Source organism: Phacochoerus africanus, chromosome 8, assembly GCF_016906955.1.
Source record: "Phacochoerus africanus isolate WHEZ1 chromosome 8, ROS_Pafr_v1, whole genome shotgun sequence".
Classification (NCBI taxonomy): domain Eukaryota; kingdom Metazoa; phylum Chordata; class Mammalia; order Artiodactyla; family Suidae; genus Phacochoerus; species Phacochoerus africanus.
Genome location: NC_062551.1, coordinates 107,072,132 through 107,099,186, shown reverse-complemented (window position 1 = coordinate 107,099,186; position 27,055 = coordinate 107,072,132).

The following is a 27,055-nucleotide window of genomic DNA, read 5'->3' as shown; positions in this document are numbered from 1 at the left end:
TTTTTTTCAATAAATGTGTTGATTTGGTAAGTGTCCTCACTCAGAATTCACAGTCTGGCTGGAAAATAATGTGGTACATTCACTGCTATATAAACATGGACATCACAGTGTCAAAGCACAAAGAAAGCAACAAATGATTCTGCCAGGAATCATGTGAAGGGGGAGACTCAGTAGAAGTGGCAGCATTTGAACTGGGCCTTGAGGGAGGAATAGGAGTTCGGGTAAAAAGAAAGGAGAATGGAATTCTGAGCAGAAGACTTGGTACAGAAAAGACAGAGAGGGATAAAAAGATAGAATGAGTTTCAGGGAAAGCTCACAGTCAGTGTGTTAGGATAGAAGACGACTCTAGGGAGGAGGCAGGAAAGGGCAGAGGGCTTGTATTTTCTGCTAGAGATGTTATATTTCAAGCAAACAGGGATAGAACTTGGAATACATGAAAATTCAATGATCTGTTTGTGTTTTAGAACATTTCTCTCTAGTGGCAGAGTGAAAGGTAGGTTGGAGTAGGGAAGTGAATGAAAACCATTTAAGGGACTGTTGCTGGGGTCCAGGCAAGAGATGACGAGGCCAGGTGGCTGGAATGGCAGGAGGGAATGGACAGGAGAGATGGCCAAAGGTCAGCCGGGCAGGCTGGTCATGACTAGATGTGAGCAGTGAGAGCAGGTGTGCTCCAGTATGACTGAGAATCCTAGCAAGGGTGCTGGGTCACTGTGCCATTCACTGTGACAAGAAGATGGGAGGAGTAAGGTATGAACTTGGGGGCAAGATGTGGGGGAGCAGTTTGATTGGGACAAACTGAGTTTGGCAGTTCTCTTCCTCAGCCTGGTGGAAATGTTAGGAGTGGTGTTTCTCAGCTTTCTTCTCATTATCACCCCTGTAGGAGCCTTTTTAGAATTGTTTGCCCCTAATCTCCCCGCCCACATGAAATGTGAATACCACAGCTGTGCGACGTATCTGTTTATATGCTCTACATCGTCTGTGCTTTGTACATAAGAAGAATAGAATTTTTGCCACCCCCGCCCCCAAGAACCTTTTTTGCCCCCTTGAAAATACATGGGAGGAAGAGGAGGGAGGGGGCTGACACTGTTCTGCCAGCAGGGAGGAAGGAAAGATTCATGCAGAGAAGCATTTGCAATGGGCTTTGGAGATCTGCTTAAAAACAATTTTTGAGGTTTTGTTTTTATTGAGATATAATTGACATATAACATTGGGTAAGTTTAAGGTGTATAGCATGTTGCTTTCACCCGCATATATTTCAAAAGCCTTAGCTAACAGGTCCGTCACGTCACATAATTAATTACCTTTTCTTTTTTGTGGTGAAAACATTTGAGATCTACTCTCAGCAGCTTTCGAGTACGTAATACAGTATCATTAACTATAGTCACCAAGCTATACCTTAGAGGCCAGGAACGTATTCATCTTTTATCCCTGGCAGTTTGTGCCATTTGACCAGCATCTTCCCATTCTTCACCTCTCAGCTCCTGGTAACCACCACTCTGCTCTCTGTTTCTACAAGCTTGCTTTTTTTAGATTCCACATATAAGTGAGATCCTATACTATGTCTTTCTCTGATTTGTCTGACTTGATCTCACTTAGCATAAAGATGTGGTATATATACACAATAGAATATTATCCAGCCACGAGAAAGAAGGAAATTCTACCTTTTGCAATAGAATGGATGGATGGACCTAAAGGGCATTACGCTTTAAAGAGTTTTTAATGGAGGTGTAATTCACAAGGAGAGGTAAGTTGGAGTCACAGGTAATGGGAGCATTGCCAACGACAGAGGAAATCACAGAAGTGGTGAGCATGCCAGGAGGGAGAATCCACAGGGGGAAAGAGGGGAGGGCAGAACCCCAGAGGCCCCCAGAATTCCACATCAGCAAGACAGATACAGGGCATCCCTGTGGAAAGGGGAAAGAAGGCAGCATAGGCCAGGAGCGGGAGTGCTGGTCATTAGGTAAATCCAAGCCTGTTCATGACCCTTTCATGGGCAATTTGAGCAGACATGTGAGTAGAAAAGTCAAATAAAGGTAAATATGTGCGTTAAGAAGTTTAAAACATACATTCAAAGATTCTGCAGGCAGAAAAGTAGAAAGCTATGAATTGTGCATGGCATGTTACAGATGGGGGTGTGCAGGGGTTCCTTTTGATTTTTTTTTTAATCCATTTACTGTCTTCTTTTATCAAGCTGATAACTTTTGCTGTTAGTCATTCTTCCTCTCTACTCTTCTAGTTTTTCTTTGAACTTGGAAACCTGAGCTGTCTCCTGAAACTGTTTGTAAAATTAGTAGGTAAGCAAGAAGGTGTCCTCTGAAGGTTCTGCCATGTGCAAGGGCCCTGAGGCGTGTATGTGTGCCAGGTACTGTGCAAGTGACCCGATAAGAGGGTTGGGGGCGGGGGAGTCAATTGGCATGAGGCTCATAAGTTCCCCTAAGATAAGATAAGGATTTAAGTTGTTTCCAAGCTTTTGTTTTCACAATGTTGTAATGAATATTCCTGAGCACTCTATTTCATGTATTTGTGAATTTATCTGTAAGATAAATTCCTAGAAGTAGAACTGCTGGATCCAAGAGCATGTGATTTAAAATCTTGGTTCAGAGAACCGAATGCTCTCCAAGAAGAGAGCACTGAATTACATTCTACCAGAGGAGCCTCTGCTTCCGTCCTTGCCAACACGAGATACTCAGATGTTTTCATCTTTGTCAGCCTTATAGTGGAAGAGTAGTATTACATTTTAGTTTAAATTTGCATGTCTCTTTTTATGCATTTCTCTTTTTATCATTTCTCTAAATGATTAGAAGCCAGTTTTATTGTGTTTTTTGGTCAGACGTAGGGCTTTTATCTATTTTATATTTGATTATTTTTTGTTCAAAATTATTATTTGTACAAGTTCTTCATACATTAAGGAAAATTTATCTTTACTCCATGATGTAAGCTGTGGTTCATTACTTTTCATTCACTTATGATATTGTTGTGCAAGACACGTTTAAAAAATGTTTTGGGGAAGTTCCCATCGTGGCTCACTATTCATGAGGATGAGGGTTTGATCCCTGGCCTCGCTCAGCCGGTTTAGATCCCATATTGCTATGGCTGTGGTGTAGGCCAGCAGCTGTAGCTATGATTTGACCCCTAGCCTAGGAACTTCTATATGCCACGGATGTGGCCTTAAAAAGCAAAAACAATAAATAGTGGTTTTGGTAGTAAAAGTTACCACTTTTTTTTATGGTTTCTGAGTTTTTTTAATTATACAGAGAAAAGCCTTTACTACCCTTGAGTTTATTTTTAGAATATATTCTATTTTTCCTTCTAGCACTTTTTTTCCTTAATCTTCTAAATTTTGGATTCATCTAGAATTTAATTGAAATAATGTGTTAGGCTGGAGTCCAAGTATGTGTTTTTTCCCAGAGGCTTATACATTTCAGTATCTTTACCGAATAAACCATCTTTCTCTACTGATTTGAGATGCCAACTTTTGTCATATCTTAAAATTTCCACATATCATTGATTTATTTCTGGACTTTTTGTTCTGTTATGTAGACTTTTTATTTACTCATGTAACAATACCATCCAATACCATGAGGTATTAATTAATAGCACATTACCATGTATTTTAACATCTGGTAGGGCTAGTCTTACTCATTAATCATCACACTCCACCCACCTCAACTGTGGCTGCTTTTAAGATCTTCTCTTTGCTCACAGACATGGAGAGCAGACTTGTGGTTGCCACGGAGGAGGAAGGAGTGGGATGGGCTGGGAGTTTGGAGTTAGTAGATGAAAACTATTACATTTAGAATGGATAAGCAATGAGGTCCTACTGGAACTATATCCAGTCTCTTGTGATAGAACATGATGGAAAATAACATGATTATATATATACTATACTATATATATGAATGACTGGGTCACTTTGCTGTACAGCAGAAGTTGACACAACATTGTAAATCAACTATACTTCAACAAAAAAATTATCAACAAATAACAAATGCTGGAGAGGGTGTGGAGAAAAGGGTACCCTCCCACACTGTTGGTGGGAATGTAAATTGGTACAACCACTATGGAAAACAGTATGGAGGTGCCTCGGAAAATTAAACATGGAACTACCATATGACCCAGAAATCCCACTCTTGGGCATATATCTCGACAAGACTTTCCTTGAAAAATATACATGCACCCACATGTCCATTGCAGCACTATTCACGATAGCCAAGACATGGAAACAACCTAAATGTCCACTGACAGATGAATGGATTCAGAAGATGTGGTATATATGCACAATGAAATACTACTCAGCCATAAAAAAGAACAAAATAATGCCATTTGCAGCAACATGGATGGAACTAGAGACTCTCATACTACTTGAGAAAGACAAATATCATATGATATCACTTATTTCTGGAATCTAATATATGGCACAAATGAACCTTTCCACAGAAAAGAAACACGTGGACTTAGAGAAAAGACTTGTGGTTGCCAAGGGGGAGAGGGGGAGAGTGGGGTGGACTGGGAGCTTGGGGTTAATAGAAGCAAACTATTGCATATGGAGTGAATAAGCAATAAGATCCTCCTGTATAGCACAGGGAACTATATCTAGCCACTTGTGATGGAACATTATGGAGGATAATGTGAAAAAAGAATATATATATATATATATATATATGTGTGTGTGTGTGTGTGTGTGTGTGTGTGTATGACTGAGACACTTGGCTGAACAGTAGAAAATTGACAGAACACTGTAAACCAACTATTATGGAAAAAAAAGAAAATCATTAATAAAAAAATAAAAAAATTAAAATCTCTTTGTCTATAATATTCTACAGTTTCTTTGTGATTATGCCTTGGTATGAATTTATTTTTCATTTAAATTTAAGGTCTATTATTAATTTTTTATCAATCCAGCCCCCCCCCATTTATTTTCTTTTCTTGCCTTCAGAAACACCATTTACACTTTTGAGAAAGAAGACTTTCTTTGAGAAGAGAGACTTTCAATCTATTAACGCCTCTCTCATATTTTCTATTTCTTTGCCTCTCCGCACTACAATTCTATATGATTTATTCTCACTAGCTTCAGTTTTCTAATTCTCTCTTCTATCATGTCTAATTTTTTTTGCCACATTCATGCATTGATTTTTCATTTGTTGTTATATTTTTCATTTCTCTAAGTTCTAGTTGTTCTTTTTCAAGCCCTCTATGTCACTTTTTATTGTCTTCTATTCCTTGCAGATATTTCAAAGCTTATCTCTCATTTATTTAAATAAAATTAGCATAGCTATTTATACTATGTGTCTGATTATTCCAATAGCTGAAGATGTGTGGCTCCTTCTGCCGTCTGTTTATTTATGCTGGCACTAACTGATGGTGCTGTGCTTTCTAATGCATTTGGTGGACTTCAACTGCATTGCTTACAGCCCATGAAAAATCATTTGTACAAATACTTGAGGCTTAGGATGAAAGTGTCTCCCTCTAGAGAGGATTAGATTTTGCTTCTGCTGGGTGTTTGGAGTACTATGGTTTGGTATCACTTTAAACTAAATCCATAGCTTGAAGTTTCTTGCCCCACTCCAGTGGCATGCATTTGGGGCTATAAATATGTGCAGATGCTGGCCAGTGGTTCAAAGGTGACATCCCATCAGGGACAGGTTTTTTGTTTGTTTGTCTTTTCTTTTCATTGACTTGCTTAGTGTCTAGGAACTCTCTTCATGGTCCACTGGGGAGGGGGGATGGGAGTAGATTTATCCCTGGTTCACATTTGGGAGTCTCAGTTTAATGTGGTTGAAAGTCTCCTATGAGATCCTTTCTACCTTGGAGGAGTCCTGGACTTTGCATTCTATCTTCATTCTGAGACACTATTAAAACTATAGCCAAGGAAATTTAACTTGATCAACAAAGACGTTCATGGCAAACGCTAATGACTTGGTAGCTCCTTGTTATTTGTCAGCTTTTCAGTGCTTTAAAAGAGAATGATCTTATTTAACATTTTATTCAATTTTTTATTGTTTTCAGTGGAAAGGATAACCCAAATAACCAAATCTACTCTTAACGAGAAGTGAAATGATGCCTGTTGACTTTTCTTATAAGCATTAGAAGCAGTTTATTTAGTTCTTAAAAATCCTTATCTTTATTGCCCACATTCTATTTACAGATTTTTTAAAGGGAGAATTGAAATTTTTGTTTTAAATCTCTCCGTTTAAGAGTATAGTATGCCTTTCTATTTCTTGAACTCTTCCTTTGTTCCTCAATAGCATTTTAAAATTGCCTTCTATATAATTTATATATTTTTTTTGTTAAATTCTTACTTTTTGGTTAAACATGCCTAGGCATTTATTACTTTTCATTATATTAATGTAAATACTAAACCGTTAAATTTTGCTGAGTTCTGCTTTAGGTCTATCCTGTAGATATTACTATACACTATTTAACTATTTTTATTTTTAAAAATATTATTCAAATATATCCCTGATGATATATATCCCTGGTAAGAAAGAGTATTTTAGGAGTTCCTGCTATGGCACAGTGGAGACGTGAGTTTGATCCCTGGTCCAGGAACTTCCATATGCTGTGGGTGCAGCCATTAAAAAAAAAAAAAAAGTATTTTAGCATTTTCAGGTAGGAGAATTTTTCTTTTTTCCCCTAATTTTATTATTAATTTTTAAATAAATTGTTTTGAAGAAAGTATAGGTTTTCTATACTAATTCTAATTTTTGGAATTTATTAATGTTTTCTTTGTAGTCTTGTATATGTAGTCAATTTTTTGAATCTTCAAAGAGCACCTAGAAAAATATGTTCTCAAGGTATAGAGTTCTATGTATATCAAGTATATTTACCTTATTAATTACATTAGTTTAATATTGACTAGCACTAAAAAGCACAATAAAAGTGAACTAAAGTCTCATACATGGGATTAAATTTTTCTCAGTTTTTGCATATTCAGCATGTTTGTCTTTTTCTTTTTGATTTGGTTGAGTGTACAATTCTTTAGTCATTGTTGGAGTTCCCGTCGTGGCGCAGTGGTTAACGAATCCGACTAGGAACCATGAGGTTGCGGGTTCGGTCCCTGCCCTTGCTCAGTGGGTTAACGATCTGGCATTGCGTGAGCTGTGGTGTAGGTTGCAGACGCGGCTCAGATCCTGCGTTGCTGTGGCTCTGGCGTAGGCCGGTGGCTACAGCTCCGATTGGACCCCTAGCCTGGGAACCTCCATATGCCGCGGGAGCGGCCCAAGAAATAGCAACAACAACAACAAAAAAAGACAAAAAAAAAATTCTTTAGTCATTGTAGACAAAAATCTCTTCTATCTCTTCTGGGTGGTGTGGTGAAACTAAGACCAGTTTGAGTTTTTTCAAGTCTCTTTATAGATGTTACCATCAGAAAGCCCAAAGGATTCTCTTGTTTCTTTAAAGTCCAATAGCATTTAGAGGATATGTCTCGAAATTCATCATTCTGTGTTAATTTTTCCCACAATAGAGTAGCCCCTTTCAACTCTGAATTGTCCACTTGTTTATATATGGAAAGTGTTAAAGTTTTATTTCTTAAATTATTATTCCTATTCCACACTTTTTTATTCTTTTTAAGGTATTACTTTATATACTATCTGCCTTTCATATCTATTGCCTCCCTGCTAATCTTTTATAAACCTTTGTTCATTCCTATTTAATTTCATTCATTTTCCTCACTCCCATCCTATGAGTATTTCTTGTCTTCCCAGCTGAATTAATCTTTTTTCTGTTGTTCAGTTATGGTCTTTATTTCTTGGTCATCTTCTTTGTAATTTCTGCCAGTTCTTATTTTACTTCCTGTTGTCTTGCTAAATATTTTCTCAACTATTATATATCTGTTTCTTATTTTGGTTTTTTTGAGCTTCTTTTTTTAAATTAAAGATTATTGCTTCACTAAGTTGTTTTTTTCTTTTAAAATTCGTGGCAATGTTTTTCTAGTGAATTCTTTTCAACTCTCATTCATTTGTTTTTCTTATTTCTTTTTCATCTTTTTCTGTAGGTACTGTGATAGTTCCCTTTTGATTACTCATCTTTCTGAATCAGCTATTTGCAAGAAATTTATGTTGGGAGAGGGCCAGGACTATAATTTAAGTTAGGAGGAAATCTCCTCTGAAAGGTTTAATGGATGAGAGACAATTCTTAGCTGTCAAATTTTAGTTTCTCCACCTATAGAGATTGGCAGCTGCAGGGCTGCACACAAGGAAATTTCTCTCCTTCCCCTGACTCACCAACACACTAAATGATGACTTTTTCATTATTACTAAGTATCCGAATCATCCAATTGCTCAGTTTTCTGGAACTCTGATCACATGACACTTCCATTTAAAATAGTGACTCTCCAAAATAAAAGGCTACGGTTGCTCACAGGCACCACCATCATAACCACTGTTATGGAATTCTACAACCTTAACTTCCTTCTTCAATCCAGTTTAAAGACTAGGACCTGGAGAGAGTTCCCATTGTGGCTCCGTGGTAACGAACCTGACCGGTATACATGAGGTTTCAGGTTCAATCACTGGTCCCACTCAGTAGGTCAATGATCTGGCATTAGTGTGAGCTGTGGTGTCGATCACAGACGTGGCTCAGATCTGGTGTTGCTATGGCTGTGGTGTAGGCCAGCAGCTGCAGCTCCAATTCAACCCCTAGCCTGGGAACTTGCATATGCCATGGGTAAGACCCTAAAAAAAAAAACCGATAAAATAAAATAAAGATTAGAACCTGCAACATAAGGAAGTGTGAAGAAATTTTCATGATGGGATAAATTCTGTGAAGGCAGTATCCTCATGGCCATGAACACAACTGAGGGCATAAATTTTCTATTTAAGACAAGAAGTTACCTATTTCCATTTTAAAAAAAATCTTATCATATTTCAATTATATCCTCTGGGAAGACAGATTATCCCAGAAAACAAAAGTCACCATCCTCTGGTAAAGCTAGGACTTTTAGGAATAAAAGCAGGAGCATACTTCAGGCAAGAGCAATAAAAGCAAAAATAAACAAAGGAGACTACCTCAAACTAAAAAGCTTTTGCACAATAAAGGAAACTATCAACAAAACAAAAAGGCAGGTTACTGAATGGGAGAAGATATTTGCAAATGATATATCCAGTAAGGGGTTAATATCCATAATATATAAAGAACTCACACAACTCAATATCAAAAAAGTCCAACCAAAAATAGATAGAGGACCTGAAAAGACATACATGTAGATAGCCAGCAGACACATGAAAAGATGCTCAACATCACTAATCATCAGGGAAATGCAAATCAAAACCACACCTGTCAGAATGGCTATTATCAAAAAGACAATAAAAGAGTTCCCATTGTGGCTCAGTGGTTAAGAACCCAACTGGTATCCATGAGGATGAGGGTTCGATCCTTGGCCCCGCTCAGTGGATTAAGGGTCCAGCATTGCTGTAAGCTCTGGCATAGGTCTCTGATGTGGCTCGGATCCCACATTGCTGTTGCTGTGGCTTAGGCTTGCAGCAGCAGCTCCAGTTGAGCCCCTAGTCTGGGAACTTCCTTAGGCCAAGGGTGCAACCCTAAAAAAAAAAAAAAAGACAGTAGAAAACACGTGTTGGTAAAGATGTGGAGAAAATGGAACACTTGTGCCCTATGAGTAAGAATGTAAATTGACGCAGCCACTATGGAAAACAGTATGGAGGTTCCTCAAAAAATTAAAAATAGAAACTACCATATGACCCAGCAATCCTACTTCTGGGTATTTATCTAAAAGAATTGAATTCAGGATTTCAAATAGATGTTAGCACTCCCATGTTCATATCAGCACCCTTTACAAGAGCCAAGATGTGTAAATGCCCACTGATAGATGAATGGATAAAGAAAGTGTGGTCCAGGATTTCTCATCATGGCACAGTGGAAACGAATCCAACTAGGAACCATGAGGTTGCGGGTCCGATCCCTAGCTTCGATCTGTGGGTTAAGGATCTGGCATTGCCCTGAGCTGTGGTCACAGCTGTGGTCGCAGATGTGGCTCGGATCCTGTGGTGCTGTGGCTGTGGTGTAGTCTGGCAGCTGTAGCTCCGACTTGACCCTTAGCCTGGGAACCTCTATATGCCACGGGTGCGGCCCTAAAAAGCAAAAAAAAAAAAAAAAAAAAGTGTGGTCTATACATGCAATGAAATGATAGCCTTTAAAAAAAAGAAGAAAGATAATTCTGTGATATGCAATATCATGGATGAACCTTGAAGATATTAAGCTAAGTGAAATAAACCTGTTATAGAAAGACAAATACTGCATGATCCCTCTTATTCATTCTTTTTTTTTTTTGTCTTTTTGCCATTTCTTGGGCCACTCCCGTGGCATGTGGAGGTTCCCAGGCTAGGGGTCCAATCGGAGCTGTAGCCACTGGCCTACAGCAACTCGGTATCTGAGCCGTGTCTGTGACCTACACCACAGCTCACGGCAACGCCAGATCATTAACCCACTGAGCAAGGCCAGGGATCGAACCCACAACCTCATGGTTCCTAGTCGGATTCGTTAACCACTGCGCCACTACGGGAACTCCTTATTCATTCTTTATAACAACTCTGCACAGTGTGTGTGATTATCCAACATTTTACGAATGCACTTAAGGCTCAGACAGGGGAAGAAACTTGCCAAAGTCATCCGGTGAGCAAGATCCAAAGCTGATTCAAACACACGTCCCCAAATCTTCTATGCCATGTTCTCTAGAAGCTCAGGCAAGAGCTGGTGCTTCTGAGAGGAGATAGGTGGAGCCTAGCATTCTGGAGGGAGGTAGGCCTGATCATGAGAAGGGGCCCAGGTCTCAGGGGGAGACTTGCCCAAGGAACTCAGAGTGGGGGAGCCCCGCACCTCCCTCCTCCAGCCTACAATTTTCCATCGCCACCAGACAGCTGTTTGAAATACTACAGCTCCAATCCCCATGACCCTCTTGGAATTCTTCCACCATCCCCATGGCCTCAAAGTCCCAGTATGGGAAACTGTGCTTTAGAGGGATGTTATGAATATTAAGGAACAAGTGATTATAAATCTTTTGGCAAGAAGACAGTCCTATAGAAATGTTAAATAACCGTATGTTCCCATTTAACTTCATTTATAGTGTTTGGATGAAACTAAGACATTTTGCCTCTTGTTTAGGACTTATACTACTCAGTATTTGTAAAGAAATCATTAGCCACCTCTTATGTAAAGCTGAAGGAAAGTTCTCTCCATCTTCATGTCATCTGCTCCAGAGGGGGTTCTTTTTGGGGGGTGGGGGGATTGGAGGTTTGGTCTGCTCTGAATGCCCTGTGGTTGGCTGGGTCTGTTACAAATAATCTCTTAATTATGTGACTTTACTCCAGTCAAAAGACTTCATCAATTCACTGACTCTCCAAGGGCATTTACAGGTCATTAGAAATCTAAGTTCTGTGCCGTCAGCCTTCATCTTGGACAATAGATGACATGATTCCTTTCCACGTGTTTCCATTTTGTTTTGCAACAACATCCCCCTTCCACCCTCAGATTCATGTGTGTATCTCCCAAATCCAATTATCCATAAAAATGTGGGACCTGTTATCTGGACAAATGATATCTTTAAGTGTTCCAAGAAACTTTAACCTTAACTACTTCATAATCATTAGTAATTCTAAATTCATCTAGAGAGCCTTTCACTAGAGTTGCCAAAAAGGAACATAACGACACTAAGGGCCTTTACCCTGCTCTCATCCCAGGCGTTCATGGAAGTTCCAAAGAGATGTAGCAGAAAGGTGGACAGTCATAGGGGAACGAGATGAAATGGGTCTCTGGTTATCTGCAGGCTGGACAGTCAACCTTCCATTTCCCTGAGCTGGAGGCCTTCCTTCTAGATTCCTCCTACAGTTGGGGGTACCTCTGATTTTCCTCTCTCCTCAGTGGAGTGAGTAGTTTCTTTCTTTCTTTCTTTCTTTCTTTCTTTCTTTCTTTCTTTCTTCTTTCTTTCTTTTTTTTTTTCTGTCTGTCAGGACATATGGAAGTTCCCAGGCTAGGGGTTGAATCGGAGCTGAAGCTGCCAGCCTATGCCACAGCCACAGCAACATGGGATCTGAGCCTCATCTTCAACCTACACCACAGCTCATAGCAACACCACATCCTTAACCTACGGAGTAAGGCCAGGGATGGAACCTTCATCCTCATGGATACTAATTAGGTTTATTACCCCTGAGCCACAGTGGGAACTCTGTGAGTACTTTCCACTGCTCTAGAATCATTCTCCCTTATGAAGTCTTTATGGAGGCCATTGGAGGGACCACTGTCTTCTGTGACTTCGTCTCCTCCTCATTTTGATGCATGCTTCAAAGTCTGTCCAGACCCAGTGCCCAGGGTCCCGTCTCTGGCTGGGTTATAGCCCCAGGCCCCAAATCCAACGTTTCTGGGGATCTTAAGCTCAGAAATGCCTCACAAGACTCTCCTGCATCTTTAATAAACTAAGTTAGTACTAAGAGGCTTTAAAACAATAAAGTCTTCGTTTACACCCTTTAAATATCTGTAGGCAGTCAGCATGGCCCTCAGTCAAGCAACAGGCTAACCCAGCCCTGCCTTCTCAGAAGATGCACATGTTTGTGCTGTCTCAGAAGATCAGACTCTGACTCCCTCCTTATCAGAAACAACGTGAACTCTCTACCCTGCACACAGAGAGGCTTCTCCTTTTCTTCCTAGGAATTCCCAGTGCAGCCTACAAACAGCCAGGATTGTGGTCAAATGGCCATCAGTGAATAACATTCTATTGAGCAGGCGTTCTCTTCCCTTTGTCTCCACACTGTTTTTCCTCCCTTATGTCTCTTTACTCTTATCTACTGGTAAAATGTGTGAATCTACACTTTGTAGTGAACTTTAAACAGATTTCACTATAAATTCTTCAAGGACAGTGATTATAATAGTAATCCCTGTGTGTGTGTGTGTGTGTGTGTGTGTGTGTGTGTGTGTGTGTGTGTGAGAGAGAGAGAGAGAGAGAGAGCAAATAAGTGAATGAGTGAGTGGATGAATAAATACGTGAATAAATGAATAAAACTGCAAAAGGGAATCATCAGGAAAATGGAGGAATCATCAAAAAATAGGAGAGAGCATGTTAAAAAGAAGGAAGAAAATCTGGTTACATTTCTGCATTCACTACTGATATTCAATACTCTTGTATTATGACTGAAATAATCAATTCTAAAAAAAAAACCCCTATGTTGACCAAGAAAGACACGTAACAGTTTGCTGGTTTTGGCAACAGACAGTCTTAAACATGAATCATGGCCTCCTCACTTACGAGCCTCCTAAACCTCTCTAAGCCTCAGTTTTCTCTTTCGAGGCCGATCAAAACAGCCACCATACTCATGTCATGGAATTCAAGAGAATAACGCCGTAAAGTGCTTGCCACTGTGCCTTGCAGCAGTCACACTGCTTGTTAAGGGGTTGCTTAACAAGCTTTGTAATTATCTCTGGATGACATTCTAGCTAGTATTAAAGACATTTCTTACTTTTGCTGAATAATATGATACATATTCCATGGAACTATTCTCTCATATCTTCTAATTCTCTCATCTCTTGTTTTTAAATTCTTAATGTTTATTTTACTGAAGTAATTCCCATACTCCTTTCAGAATTAGGATTCAGTAAGTAATGCCTTTGCTGTGTCTTGACCAGCTTGTAGAGGACAAGGTCAAAGACTGAGGTGGTGCTGGTCCTGTCCCCAGAGGTACCCTGAGTCCTGTTATAGCCCTACCCTTCCTGTTTTTGATGATGCAACTGCTCTGGAAGCATAAAATAAAGAAGAGTGCTCCACCAATCAAAGACACGTCTCTTGACATAAATCAGGAGTAGGAGAAAGGCCAGGGAGCATTTTTCAAATTCTAAATGTATTATTTAAATGGTCTCTCTTCTAGAATTTCTTATCTGAAGTTGAAAAAAAAAAAGATTCCTGGAATCCTATCTGCCAATAAAACTTGGGAGTTTTGCAAGAACCTCAACAGGACAAGCATCTTAGATGTGGTGCCACCATGTTGCCTGTAAACTCAGTCCAGGTCCCATCCTGTTAGTCCTCTCAAAGCAAAACTGCACAACTGGGATTATCCTGGACACTGTCACAACTGACAGAGGGGTAGAGAAGAGAAAAAGGAGCCTGGAGTGAGTTGGCCATGATTAGGAAAATAGGGAGCACCAGAGTAATTTAGCAAAACAATTTGGAAACTGAGGCTTAATATAATCAAGAAAATGAGTTCCCAAATTAATAGCTGTTGGCCAGGGAGACCTCAAATGCTTTTTTTTTTTTTTTTAGGATTCTATTATCTTTCTAGGGATTGGAATGTCTGTGAAAGATGGGTTGCTTAGAGTAGCTGAGAGCCCCAGATCTGCCACAAGCAGAGGACTCTGAGTCCATGGTTGGAGGAATTATGTACCTTGTGGTCATCTTTGGCAGGAATTCTCATTTAATCCTCACAAAACCCCATGAATAAAGTGTGATGGCTGTTACCCTTTTTCGAGAAATAGAAACTGAACAGAGGGATAAGAAGTATCTTGACCAAGCTCATACAAGTTTGGGATTCTTGCTCCGGCACAGGAACTCAGAGGCTATGCTCCTAACCACCATGCAACCAGCCTCCTTAGCAACCTGGAAAGAAGACGCAGTGATGAGTTAGGGGTGAGCTGGGGTGGCAGTTACCAAAGCGCCCGAGATCCAGCAGGGTTGCTGAAAGTGCATTTCCTGCTACAGCACTGCAGGTAGAAATGCAGTTATTCCAGTGTGTTCATGGCAGGGAGTGGGGGGAAGAGAGAGACTTGATGAAGGATAGAATGTGAGGCAGTGTGATGTGTCACACACACTCACTTGCCTATGGAAGAAAAGTCCCAGGCAAGATGGCACTGCCTTCCTCTTTACCAACATCCCCCTGTCCGATGCCGAAGTTAACACACTCTTACCACCCTTGCCATCCTCACCCCCCTTACTCCTCAAATCCTGACCAGCCAGCTGGCATAGTCCTTCCTCTGATCTGGATATCCAGATTTCCAGTTCTACCTTGGATCTTCATTTCTCTTTGTTTTATGAAAGCTGCAGACACTGGTGAGGTTTGCTGCTTCCTTTTTATATACTTATGCTGAAAATGCTGGCTGTAATTGATAGGACTGACATTAAACCATAACAGAAGAAGAACGCAAGGCTAAATAGAAGCCGTGCTTCTTTTTCAAAGTTTTTCATGAGATTTAGAATTATTCTGACTACTGGGAACTTCTTCCCGTGAAACTCAGATATTTTTTGAGCTTAGCGCTTCAGTTATTATGATCGCTTTACATTCTTACCTCTTCCAACTGGGTTTTTGCAACTCGGGGATCAAGTCTGTTGTGTAACAACATTAACAGCTAATAAATTAGGCCCCCCTTTGCCATTTTCTTGAACAGTGCTGGTGGAGCCAGGCCCTCATGGAATTTGACGGGAGCCTATTCCGAGTCTGATCCTCTGCTTGGACTCTGAGGTCAGGATTCCACGCCAGAGCTCTGCTGCTCCTAATGTGGGGGTGAACATGAGAGTCACTGTGATACAGGTCCACGAGCTCGTCTCTGAAAGCCCTTTGCACCCACGTGACTCAGAATTTTCTAGATTTCAGAGAAGAAATATGCAGATACTGTGTATTATGTAACATCTCCCACTGGGGTCTGAACTGGCACCCCCTTATCACGCACATTAATATTTCTGAGGATAAGTGTATGAATATTCCCACTAAGCGGGGTAAATACAAAATAGAGTCTAGCATCAGGTCAGGTTGGCTCTGACTATCAGATAACTTTAGATCGGATCACTGTTGCCAAGTGAGTTACCAAAACCCTTTTGATTTTCAGTTGTTTGGGATTTGGGATTTTATAGGGAAGAGATTGTGGATCTGCAAATGCAAATCTCTACCACCATTTACGAAGCATTCATTTGTATGCTCCTGTGTAATCAACAAGGGCCTGCATAGGAAGGTACTGTTGTTCTGTTTCTTCATGGTAGATGAGGAAACTTCCAAGCAGAGAGAGTCTAGGAAAAGGGCCTGAAGTCTCAGAGCCAGCGAGAAGACTCAAAGCTGGGTACATCAATGCAAGGCAGCTGCGATGTTCTCTCTCTGAGAAAATACCAGCTTGGAGGACTTTTCCTTCAGATGACGGTTTTCTGTACCTCACCTGTCTGACAAGCAGACTGCTGGCTGCTCAGCTGCTCAGCTGCGCTCTCTAAGCACTAGCTCTTGGGGCTGTCAAGTTGACGCTGATCCCCTGCTCTTCTCGCAGGGCCTCTCTAGTTTTCTCGCTCAAGATATTTTTAAAATAGTTGAGTGCCCCAGACATTCTTGAAGCAGTCATTTCCTTCCCTTCTCGTTTATTAATGGGTTTATTTCTTTCGACTCCCCAGTGTTGCTCTGAGGCACTCATGGAAGGCCTGTTTATTGCCTTTGGCTGACATTACCTTTCTCCTCCTCCACCCACAGCCTTATCTTCTGCCTGCCAGCAGGACTAACCTTTGTGCCTTCCTCCTCTGGGCTTCCCTCTCCAGCTCTGCATTTTTCTGGGGTGAGCTTCCCCCTCGCCCCCCACCCCCACAGGTTTCTGAGTGCTGGCTCCCTAACCTGTGGAATTGCGTGTGCTCCTGGCCCCCTCATTCTGCAGGGGCCTGGTTGTAGGGAGGGCACACTCTGGATTGAAGAAGTTCAAGCTCTGTATAAAAAGGTTGATCATCTTCAATGTTCTTTTGCATCTTTTCACAGGGCACAGGCTGAGACACACACTCTTAGCAGGCAGGGCCCGGGGCTGGGGGGCTTCTTACTCAAAACCTAATGCAGGATCATGTGCCACTGGGCTGTTTCTGGATGCTCTGTGAGGACAGGGTTGTGGTGAATTGATACCAAGGGAACCTGCAGCAGACTGGGCTTCTGCTCTCCCAGCCCTTTCTGAAGGAGTCCCCAAGTAAAGGCAAGACTGGCCAAGGGTGGGGCTGATATGATCTACAAGTTCATAGCTCACCCATTGGGTGACCTCCCAAGCAAGATTTTACTTAACCTCTTTTTCCTTCATGTCCTCACCTATAAAACGGGAGTCCTGAGAATCATTCCACTTCCAACAACAATTACAACATGTGCTTTTTCACATCACCAAGCAGTTCTCCCACCCCAGTGGAGGGTCCTACAACCCAACTTGGTTCTCACACTCTCTACCTGGAGGTGGCATCAGATCCCAGGGGTTAAGGGTTCAGTTCTAACAGGACTCCCCATCAGATGCCAAAGGCAAGTGGAGGTTGTTACCCGTGCTTCTTACCTACTGGCTATTAATCATAGGTTTTCAAGACCCCCATCCTGGGGTTTGATTAATTTGCTAGAAAAGCTCACAGAACTCAAAGAAACATTTACTTGCATTTGCTAGTTTATTATAAAAGTGTATAACTCAAGAACAGCCAGAAGAAAGAGATGCACAGGGTCAAGATATTGTGAGAAGGGACACAGGGTTTCTGCCATTTCGAGAGTTCCCCTCTACACGTGTTCCCCAACTCAGAAGCTCTCTGAATCCTGTCCTTTTAGGTTTTGAGGGTTTTGATTTGTTTTGTTTTGTTGTTGTTGTTTGGGCCATGCCTGTGGCATGTGGAAGTTCCCTGGCCAGGGATAGAACCCACACCACCGCAGTGACCTGAGCCACAGTGGTGACGAGGCTGGATTCTTAACCCACTGAGCCATCAGGGACCACCGTGTCTTTTTAGGTTTTTAGGAAGGCTTCATTACACAGCACTTTACATGCTATCTTTGGCCATTGGACAGCCTTTCTCTGTTCTGTGGAGGCCAGGGTTTGGTTCCCCTGGCAACTAGCTCCCACCCTTAGGTTACTGAGAGACTTTCCAAAAGTCATTTTATTAACATAACAAAAGGTAGCTTTATCACCTTTAGGAAATCACTTAGGAAATCTCAAGGGTTTTAGGACCTCAGTGCCTGGAACATTGACGAAAACCAAATATCTATTTCGTATAAATTACAACCCCCAGACCCACTGACTTGTTATGAAGAGTAAGTCAATTTAATGGACCAATGTGTGTGGAATCATCCACACTCCGTCAGCTCTCTGGACAGAGTCGCTTAACTCACCCCCAACTCTTTTGTGCTCCAGTGTGACATCCTAAGGCCACCAAGGCTCACAAGTGCCAACTTTTAAATTGTTCTTTCCCAGGAGTTTCTTCTGTACCTTCACTACTGCTGCACCATTATCTATTCCTTTCCCAGAATCTTTTTTTGGGGTGGGGAGATGCCACATGTGTGGCATATGGAAGTTCCCAGGCTAGGGAAGCTGCAGCTACCAGCCTGCTCCACAGCCACAGCAACGCCAGATCCTTAACCCACTGAACGAGGCCAGGGATTGAACTGGCAACCTCACGGATACTAGACGGGTTCATAATCTGCTGAGCCATAACAGTACTCCCCTTTCCCAGAATCTTGAACACCATTCATCTCAGTGCTGACAGGGGCATCAGTCATCTTTTAATTGCTTCATTTAACAGATGAGGAAAGACAACTCCAACAACTCGCCCAGAGTGGGACCCCCACCCCCACCCTCACCCCAGATATAGGCCAAAGCTGGGGATTCCCAGTTGGTGCTCTGTCCAGATTTGCTAGGGACTCTTTCAGTTTTAGCACCAAAAGATCCTCTTCTCAGAAAACCCTCAGCCCAGTTGGTTACCCTAGCCCTCCCACATTCATGAGCCTTGTTACTTTATTAATCAAAACAGTATGTTTGTCGTCTTCACAGCTTTTTACAGTGAGGGTAAAAAACCTTCGGTTGCCAATTCTGTATATAGGCAGTGTGTTAAGCCACTGAAAGTTAACATTTCAGTTAGCCATACTTTTTTATTTTTTTTAAACTCAGCTTCCATGTCATAGCTCATTAGATTACTTCAAACCAAATGAGTAATCTGCTGCCGGCTCTCAGAGGGAGGAGAAGCACTTTCAAATGGACTGAGGATGAGTTCAGAGCTGTTAACAAAAAAAAAAAAAAAAAATTCACAAATTTCTAACTAGCTTTCGAGAGTAGCTTACAGTCTATCAGACTGAATCCCCTATGACTGAAAAATTTGGGCCTTCTGGAAACCATTATAAGAAGCTTTTGTTGCAGCACACCGACAGACTGGAAATGCTATGCACACTAAAACATCAAATGGTGTTATTAATCCAAATATCTTACCACAGTGACTGTTTCTTTTGGAAGAGAGTGGGTAAATCCAAGATTTCACTTGGCCTGAAATAGCAGGTACTCAAGAAAAGTGATTATTACTCCCATCGGCTCAGTCTACAACAAATATTTATTGCACGGTCAATATATGCTTGTCACAGGTGCTGGCTGTTAAAGTAAATTATATTAAATGAGACGGAAAATGGCTGCTGTCCTCATGGAACTTAAGTGCAGTGAAAAAGAGAAGATGATATAATTACACAAATAAGGATGGAAATCTAACTTTGATGAGTGCTATGAAGTAAAGTGCTGAGTGCTCTGGGAACGTTTGGTGGGGCATCACGTCTCATCTGAGGAAGTGACATCTAAGCTGAAATCTGAAGGCTCAGACTAGGGAAAATGGCATTTCAGGTGGTGAGACTAGCATGAGCAAAGGCCCTGTGGTAGGAAAAGGGATACACTAACCTACTGAATGAGAGCCAGTGGGTCACTGATTTGATGGGTGCAGGGATGGTTGAGTTCTGATGGTGGGAGATAATATATTTGCAAACTTTACCAGCAATCAGAACCTCTTTAGCAGTTCTACAATGCCACACCTCCTCACAGAGAGCTTCCAGTCAGCTCTAGTGACGTCATAGCATCGCCATTCCTGAAGGAAAGCTTAACACTGGTTAACACCCTCTAGCTGTGACTCGGGCTCAGAATGTGGATGAGGCCTGCCAAAATGCACACAGCTAGTTAGTTAGAGGCAGAGTGGGAATTGCAAACAAGATCCTTTGACCTTGAGTTCAAAATCTTTCCCATGGCATCCTCATTACCCCTCATCTTAAGACGAATTTTTCTTCTGAAGTCTTTCACTCCCGAGCCCTTTAGAGTTTGCCAACCAAGAGTGGCTTCTTTCCTGCCCCTTGGCACCATCAGAGTCTGCAAGTGGTGCTATTGCTTCACCGCCTGAGATGTTTCCCTTCACACTTGTCCGCAGGACCCCTGCACCTACAGGGGAGTTTGTGAGCATCTCCAATGGGAGCCTTAAAAAGGGAACCATGCTTAGTTTCTGGACATCTTCCTGTCCAGTATTTGAAGGCACCATTCATTTTGTCAACGGTAACAGTAATCAGAGTTATCTTAACCTGCCTGCTTTGAAATTCACCCACTGCTTCACCATCCTCTGTGCCTCTGTTCTCATTGGAGCCAGTGTCAGCTTTCGTCCTCACTTTGGTGCCCTGAGTCACCCAACCCAATAGTTGTTACACAGTACCTTAGGATAGACCTTTACCTTTCACTATTGCAGAATACATGGCAGAAAACCCCACAGACACTCAGGCCTGGGTCACTTGGGGAAACTGTGTATCAGATTTTTTTTTCTTTTTTTTTTTTTTAATGAACACAGGAAAGGACAGGAATTCCCATCATGGCGTAGCAGAAACGAATCCAACTAGGAACCATGAGGTTATGGGTTCTATCCCTGGCCTCACTCAGTGGGTTAAGGATCTGGCATTGCCATGAGCTGTGGTGTAGGTCGCAGATGCTGTTCAGATCTGGTGTTGATGTGGCTGTGGTGTAGTCTGGCGGCTATAGCTCCAATTGGACCTCCTAACCTGGGGACCTCCGTATGGGCCCTAAAAAGCAAAAAAAGAAAAAAGAAACCTCCGTATGGGCCCTAAAAAGCAAAAAAAGAAAAAAGAAATAAATAAAGAAAGAACAATCACCTGCAAGGAAACCTTAGTACCTATTGTTACCTTTGGTGGAGACTGATGGGGGGGGCCACTGCAGTCTCCTGATCATTAAGGTCTACCTGCCAAAGTTTCTTAGGAATATGTGTTACTTTGTGATAGGCTGGTTTTCCTTTCCAGTGAAATAATAATTTGGGAGAGTATGAGATGAAGAGAATAAATCAACACCAGATTGTAACACTTTCGGAAGCGTCCCACTAGTTCATTAAGCTGTGTTTAAGAGCTTAAGAACTGCCCAGGAAAGAAGCACCCCTGTATTGGAGCATTTTTTTATTTGGGAAGTCAACAAGGATGCCAGCTTTCTTGTCAAGTAGTGAAAAGCCCCAAGAGCAAGATTGGTTTCTAATCTTCAAGGTGATTATGTAGATGCTGTGGAAATGAGAGGAACACTTCTCTAAAACAGTACTTTTGAATGGTTCTTTTAGCAATCAATCAATATTGCCACACTGGGTCTGAAGAGGCAGAGCCTTAGTAGAATATAAACCTTTGGGTGGAGGTCAGAGTAGTAGCTTATTGTCACCAACACATTCTTAATCAACTGTTAGCTAAGAATCAATTCTAGACTTAGGATCTAATTGCCTTTCAACTACCAAAATAACAAGTTGGTGCCCATATAACAGGCTTCTTACTGAAAAGAGAGAATACCTCTTGGCAGGGCTGAGTTTGTTTTCCAAGATGGGACAGAACTCTGAACATGAACAGTTATTAAGGACTGAGGTACATCCTCATTTTGAGGAATTTTGGAATCATCCCTGTGGGAGAGTTGGATGAGGCTCCTCTTGCAGTAACATGAATACCTCGGAGGTTAATTAACCCGAATTATTGTAATACATCTTAGGGTAAGGCAGCAAAGATCTGTACTGGAAAGGAAACTGACTGAGCGTATTTACAATGATAGATGGTTAGTGGCCACACAGAGAAACCCGGTCTGGGAACTGACTGCATGTCAGACCCTGGGATACCTAGCAGGAGGGCACCCTCAGCCAGAAATGTCCAGCAGAGTCATCTGATGACTCAGAGAGGCTTCTCAGGGCTGACATTTCTGCTATTCTCATTTATTTTCTTCATCCTCAGTATCCCTCTCTCTCCTCCCCATACTTTTCACCTTCGGGAAAGATTTAGAAGTTGCTGGTTTTCTATAGATGATTGCAAATATAAAATTGTCTCCCCCCGAAATGCTATATTGAAAAGGAACTTTTAAAGGACTTCATAGGACAGTCATTCTTTCATGAATGGCATTTACTCTTTTGAGCTCCGTGATAGCTCCCAGAGTCTAGCATAAAAGAAAATGATCCCCTGCATGGTGAGACCTGAAAATTCTCTGTTCTCACAGAGGAGAGGAATGATTGAGCATCTGCACCAGGTGCTCCAGGGTCAGAGCAGAGACAACTTGGGAGGGTCTAGTCCACTTACTGCCTTTGGGCTCAAAAGCATTCCTTCAAAATTGGCACAACATTGTGAATCAACTCTAATAAAGCCTTTCTTGGAGTTCCCGTGGTGGCTCAGCAGAAATGAATCTGACAAGCATCCATGAGGACACAGGTTCGATCCCTGGCCTTTCTCCGGGGGTTAAGGATCCTGCGTTGCCATGAGCTTCGATGCAGATTGCAGATGGACTCAGATCTGGCATTGCTGTGGCTGTGGTGTGGGCTGGCGGCTACAGCTCTGATTCGACCCCTAGCCTGGGAACCTCCATAGGCAGCATGGGTGGCCCTAAAAAGAAAAAAAAAAAAAAGATTTTTTTAATAAAATAAAATTAAAATTAAAATTAAAAAATTTAAAAATTTAAAAAGCATTTCTTCAAGCCAGTGAGATTTTTCATGTTTTTGTAACAACTCTACAAAAACAAAATGGGAAAGAAAACAAAACCCTGTCATGATAGGATTTTCTGGTTTATTTATTCATTTATTTTTACTGTTGTGGCTTTTCTCATTGTATGTTGTATGTTGGTATGTTGTTTTCATTTTTTTCTTGGCCAAGCCCGGAAAAAACCGGTAAGTCATCTCAAGAAAATAGTAAAGCCCACCACTGAATACTTCTTCCATATCTTTCTAGTTTCTCCTGTCACCCAAATAACCAACTTCACCAGCTTACCATAGTGCAGTCAGGCCTGGTGTGATTTACCTTTGTTCCGTAGTTCTGTCTACCTGAAGGCTCTCTCTGCCTGTCTCCAACCTGCTGAATTTTCTTTCCCCTGGATCCCTGCTGACTTGCCATTTCCTCTTCCTTATAGTTGGGAAGAATCTATTTTTATTTATTTTATTTTTTTCTTTTTAGGGCCGCACTTGCAGCATATGGAAGTTCCCAGGCTAGGGGTCAAATTGGAGCTGTAGCTGCCAGCCTACGCCATAGCCACAGCCATGCAGGATCTGAGCCACATCTGTGACGTTCACTGCAGCTTGTGGCAACACTGGATCCTTAGTTAACCCACTGAGTGAGGCCAGGGATCGAACCCCCGTCATCATGGATACTAGTTGGGATCTTAACCTGCTGAACCACAACGGGAACTCCAAGAATCTATTTTTTGATATTGCTTTAATTTACATTTCTATAACTACTAGTGGGATGAAACATTTTCATTTCTACTTGTGTTCTTTTTTCTGTAATATACTTGTTCATGTTGTTTGCAAAATTTACTATTAAAAATTTGTCTACTGTAATACTTATAAAGTTTCTTTTTCATTACTGATCCTCTCCCTGCTATGAAAGTTGCAGTTATCCAGTTATCTTTGAGATTTTGGTTCACCTTTCATTTTTGTTTACAGTGAAGTGCATTTATTTTTTTCATTGTCATTTTTAAACTGCCTGGCTTCTGCCACAAGCCTCATTTACCATCATCTTGTTTATTTAATAATCACTGATCACGTTATAAACATTCACTTATGTTATTGTTTATTAAATAAGTTTTAGTTTTGTTTACTTTTGTTTGTTTTGTTTTGCTTTTTACTGAAGATTCTATAGAGTAGTGGAGTTTGGCTGGACGAATTACTTTCTCTTCTCCTCTGCTTCCTCATTCATGCTTAATAATGGTGTCTACCATGAAGTTTAAGCATTAAATTCAATTTGTAAGAAATTCAGCCCAGTGTTTGACACCTAACGATGAACAAATCCTTAATTCTCTTTATACAATGAAATTCAGCTTGAATCAAAGAAGAAAGTCGGCAATAAAAGCAAAGCAGTCTGATGTATTTGAAACCATCTTAAATAAATAGGCCCAAAGTCAGAAAACTTCAAAGACAAGATTATCTTTCTCATCCTGTAGTTTCTAAAAACACAGATGAAAACTCTCCAAGAGGAAACAATACCCAACTTGAACAAATAAATATCAGGTAGTAAGGGACAATGAAAGTTATTTTTTCCTTTAGATTTTCTTCTACTGTAAATAGAGATATGCTGGATGCTTAAGTGTATGTTGTATGACTGAACATTCTCTGACACCTCCATTGGACCCCAGTAAGCCTGAGGGGAGTTTGGAAGATAATCACGCTGTTAGTGATCTTTTTCTTCTACCCGTAAATAATGTAATTTCCATGTAATACTATAATGAAACAAAATATAAGAGGAGAGGTAATGCTGTACTGTATATGAGGATGCAGCTCAGCAGGAACAGGCTTCATGAAAACTAGATGTGGGAGTTCCCTGGTGGCTCAGCAGGTTAAGGATCCAGCATTGTCACTGCAGTGGCTCAAGTTCAATCCCTGGCCTGGGAATTTCCACATGCTGTGGGTACAGCCAAAAAAAAAAAAAACCACCCCACAATTTGGATGTGAGCTAAACAGACCCCAAAAATGATGTTTTTGTATTTTAATCTCTTCTGTCTTATCAGATGGCACAAAATGGAAAATAAATATATCCTTGATTTATTTTGGTATACAGTGGTCCCTAAGTGTCCAAAAGGGATTGATTCCAGGACCCACTGGGGAAACCAGAATCTGCAGACGCTTAAGTCCCATAGTCTGTCCTCTGTATCAACAAGTTCCACATCCATGTAGTATTTTGTGCTTAGTTAACAACTGAATTTTGTTTCCCCTAATTGGTTTAGTTAGCAATTAAAATTCGTTTCTCCTAAGTGTATTGCTGATTTTAGTTCTGTTTTATTTATTTATTAGGGCCTCACCTGAAGCATATGGAAGTTCCCAGGCTAGGGGTCAAATCGGAGCTGCAATTGCCAGCCTACACCACAGCCACAGCAATGCCGGATCTGAGCCACATCTGTGATCTACACTACAGCTCACGGCAACGCCAGATCCTTAACCCACTGAGCAAGGCCAGGCATCGAACCCATGTTCTCATGGATACTAGTGAGGTTCATTCGTTTTCACTGCACCACAATGGGAACTCCTCTGTTCTGCTTTAATGTTTAAAAAATGTATGAGTCAACTTTTTGATATCTTGCAAAAATTATGTATTTGTAAATGCATAGAAGTGTGTGTGTGTATGCACTGAATTTATTGAATGAGCTCAAATTCATGGGGCATTAAGAAAAGGCAACCTTATTCTTTCTCAGCACATACCTTACAGACCCCTTCCCCTCTCCTATCTTAAATCTCAACGATGTCCATAGTTTACCTGGTCTTTTTCTGATAATGAAAGTTAAATCCTGTATAATAATCGCATATCTCCAGTTCATCATCTCAGTGAAAATGCCTCCCTTTCGCTGGGGTCCTGGAAGGCTGCAGTGGGGGTTGGGCACTTTGGCTAACTTCTCCAATATCTGGCTGCACCATCTTATCTATTTGCAAGCTGCTATTTTAAACCCCTCGCGGTCTGGGCATAGGCTGGGAATTTGGGTGAATGTAGGAGAAGAGAAGACAGCTAAGGGAGAGAAAAGTCTTACTTGGCTGAAGCAGTTGTACCGGAGAGGACGCTCTTTGCATATAGTACACTCCTTGGGATGACAAGTTCTTTCTTGGACTCCTCTTGTGTGTTCTTCAGGGCTCTCTCCTCTGTAACCCACCATGACTACTGCTAGGATTGCTCACCTACAGCTCCCTTCCTCTAACTACTGATGACAAGCACCTTGATTTCTAAAGGTTTGTCTCTTCTTTGGAATCACCTTGGCTACAGACTTTTTCAAGATGATACAATCCAGCTTTATTCCATTTGGCCCATAAGGAACTCACAGTTCTTGTCTCTTGCTAACAAGAGGACATGTGTTAAACTTTCAAATTATACTCTTAAAGCCCCACATCTTGACTTGAAGACCCCTCCTCCATTCCATCATGGGAGAGATATATGGCCTACTAACCATTCCAGAAAAATAATCAACCCAGTAGTTCCCCTCGTGGCTCAGTGGTAATGAACCCAACAGGTATCCATGAGGATGTAGGTTCAATCCCTGGCCTCACTCAGTGAGCTAAGGATCCAGCATTGCCATGAACTGTGACGTAGGTTGCAGACACAGCTTGGATCCCTCGTTGCTGGGGCTGTGGCTCTGGCCAGCAGCTACAGCTCTGATTCAACCCCTAGTCTGGGAACTTCCTTATGCAGAAAGTCTGGCCCTAAAAAGTAAAAAGAAAAAAAAAAAGTCAACCCAGTATTCTTTCAACTATAATGAATTTTTTGTTTTCTCTTTTATAGCCTAGAAGGGAGTAAACTAGTACTGCAGAGGATTTCACAATTTCTTAGCCCATTCTGTATAGACAGTCTAACACCTTCAAAGAGGAGCAGGATGTGGAGATGATTAACAGCTATTGTATTTATTCTCAAATTTGAGGTCCTTAGCTGCAACTCTGAGTCAGCAAGAAAAGTCCCATCTTAACATACTGTTATAAATATGTCATGTGCTCCTACTGGTAGTTCTTCAATATATTATCATTTAAATAATTTTCCTTGACAAAACAAATTTGAAAAACACTGCTCTGGAGTTTTGCTTTTAAGTATGATGTAAGCTACTAGTTTTGAGATAACTTTTTAATCATATTGAGGGAATATTCCATATGCAATTTATTTAAAATTTTATCAGAAATGGATATTGAATTTTGTTAAATGCCTTGACATCTGTCAAGATGAACATAATGTTTGTCTCCTTTGACCTATTGATGTGATCAATGATGTTTTTAGATTTACCATTATTGAATCATTCATGGTTTCCTAGATCATTATTTTTTTAATACAATGCTAGATTAGATTTGCTAGTGTTTTATTTGTTTTGTATCTTATTCATG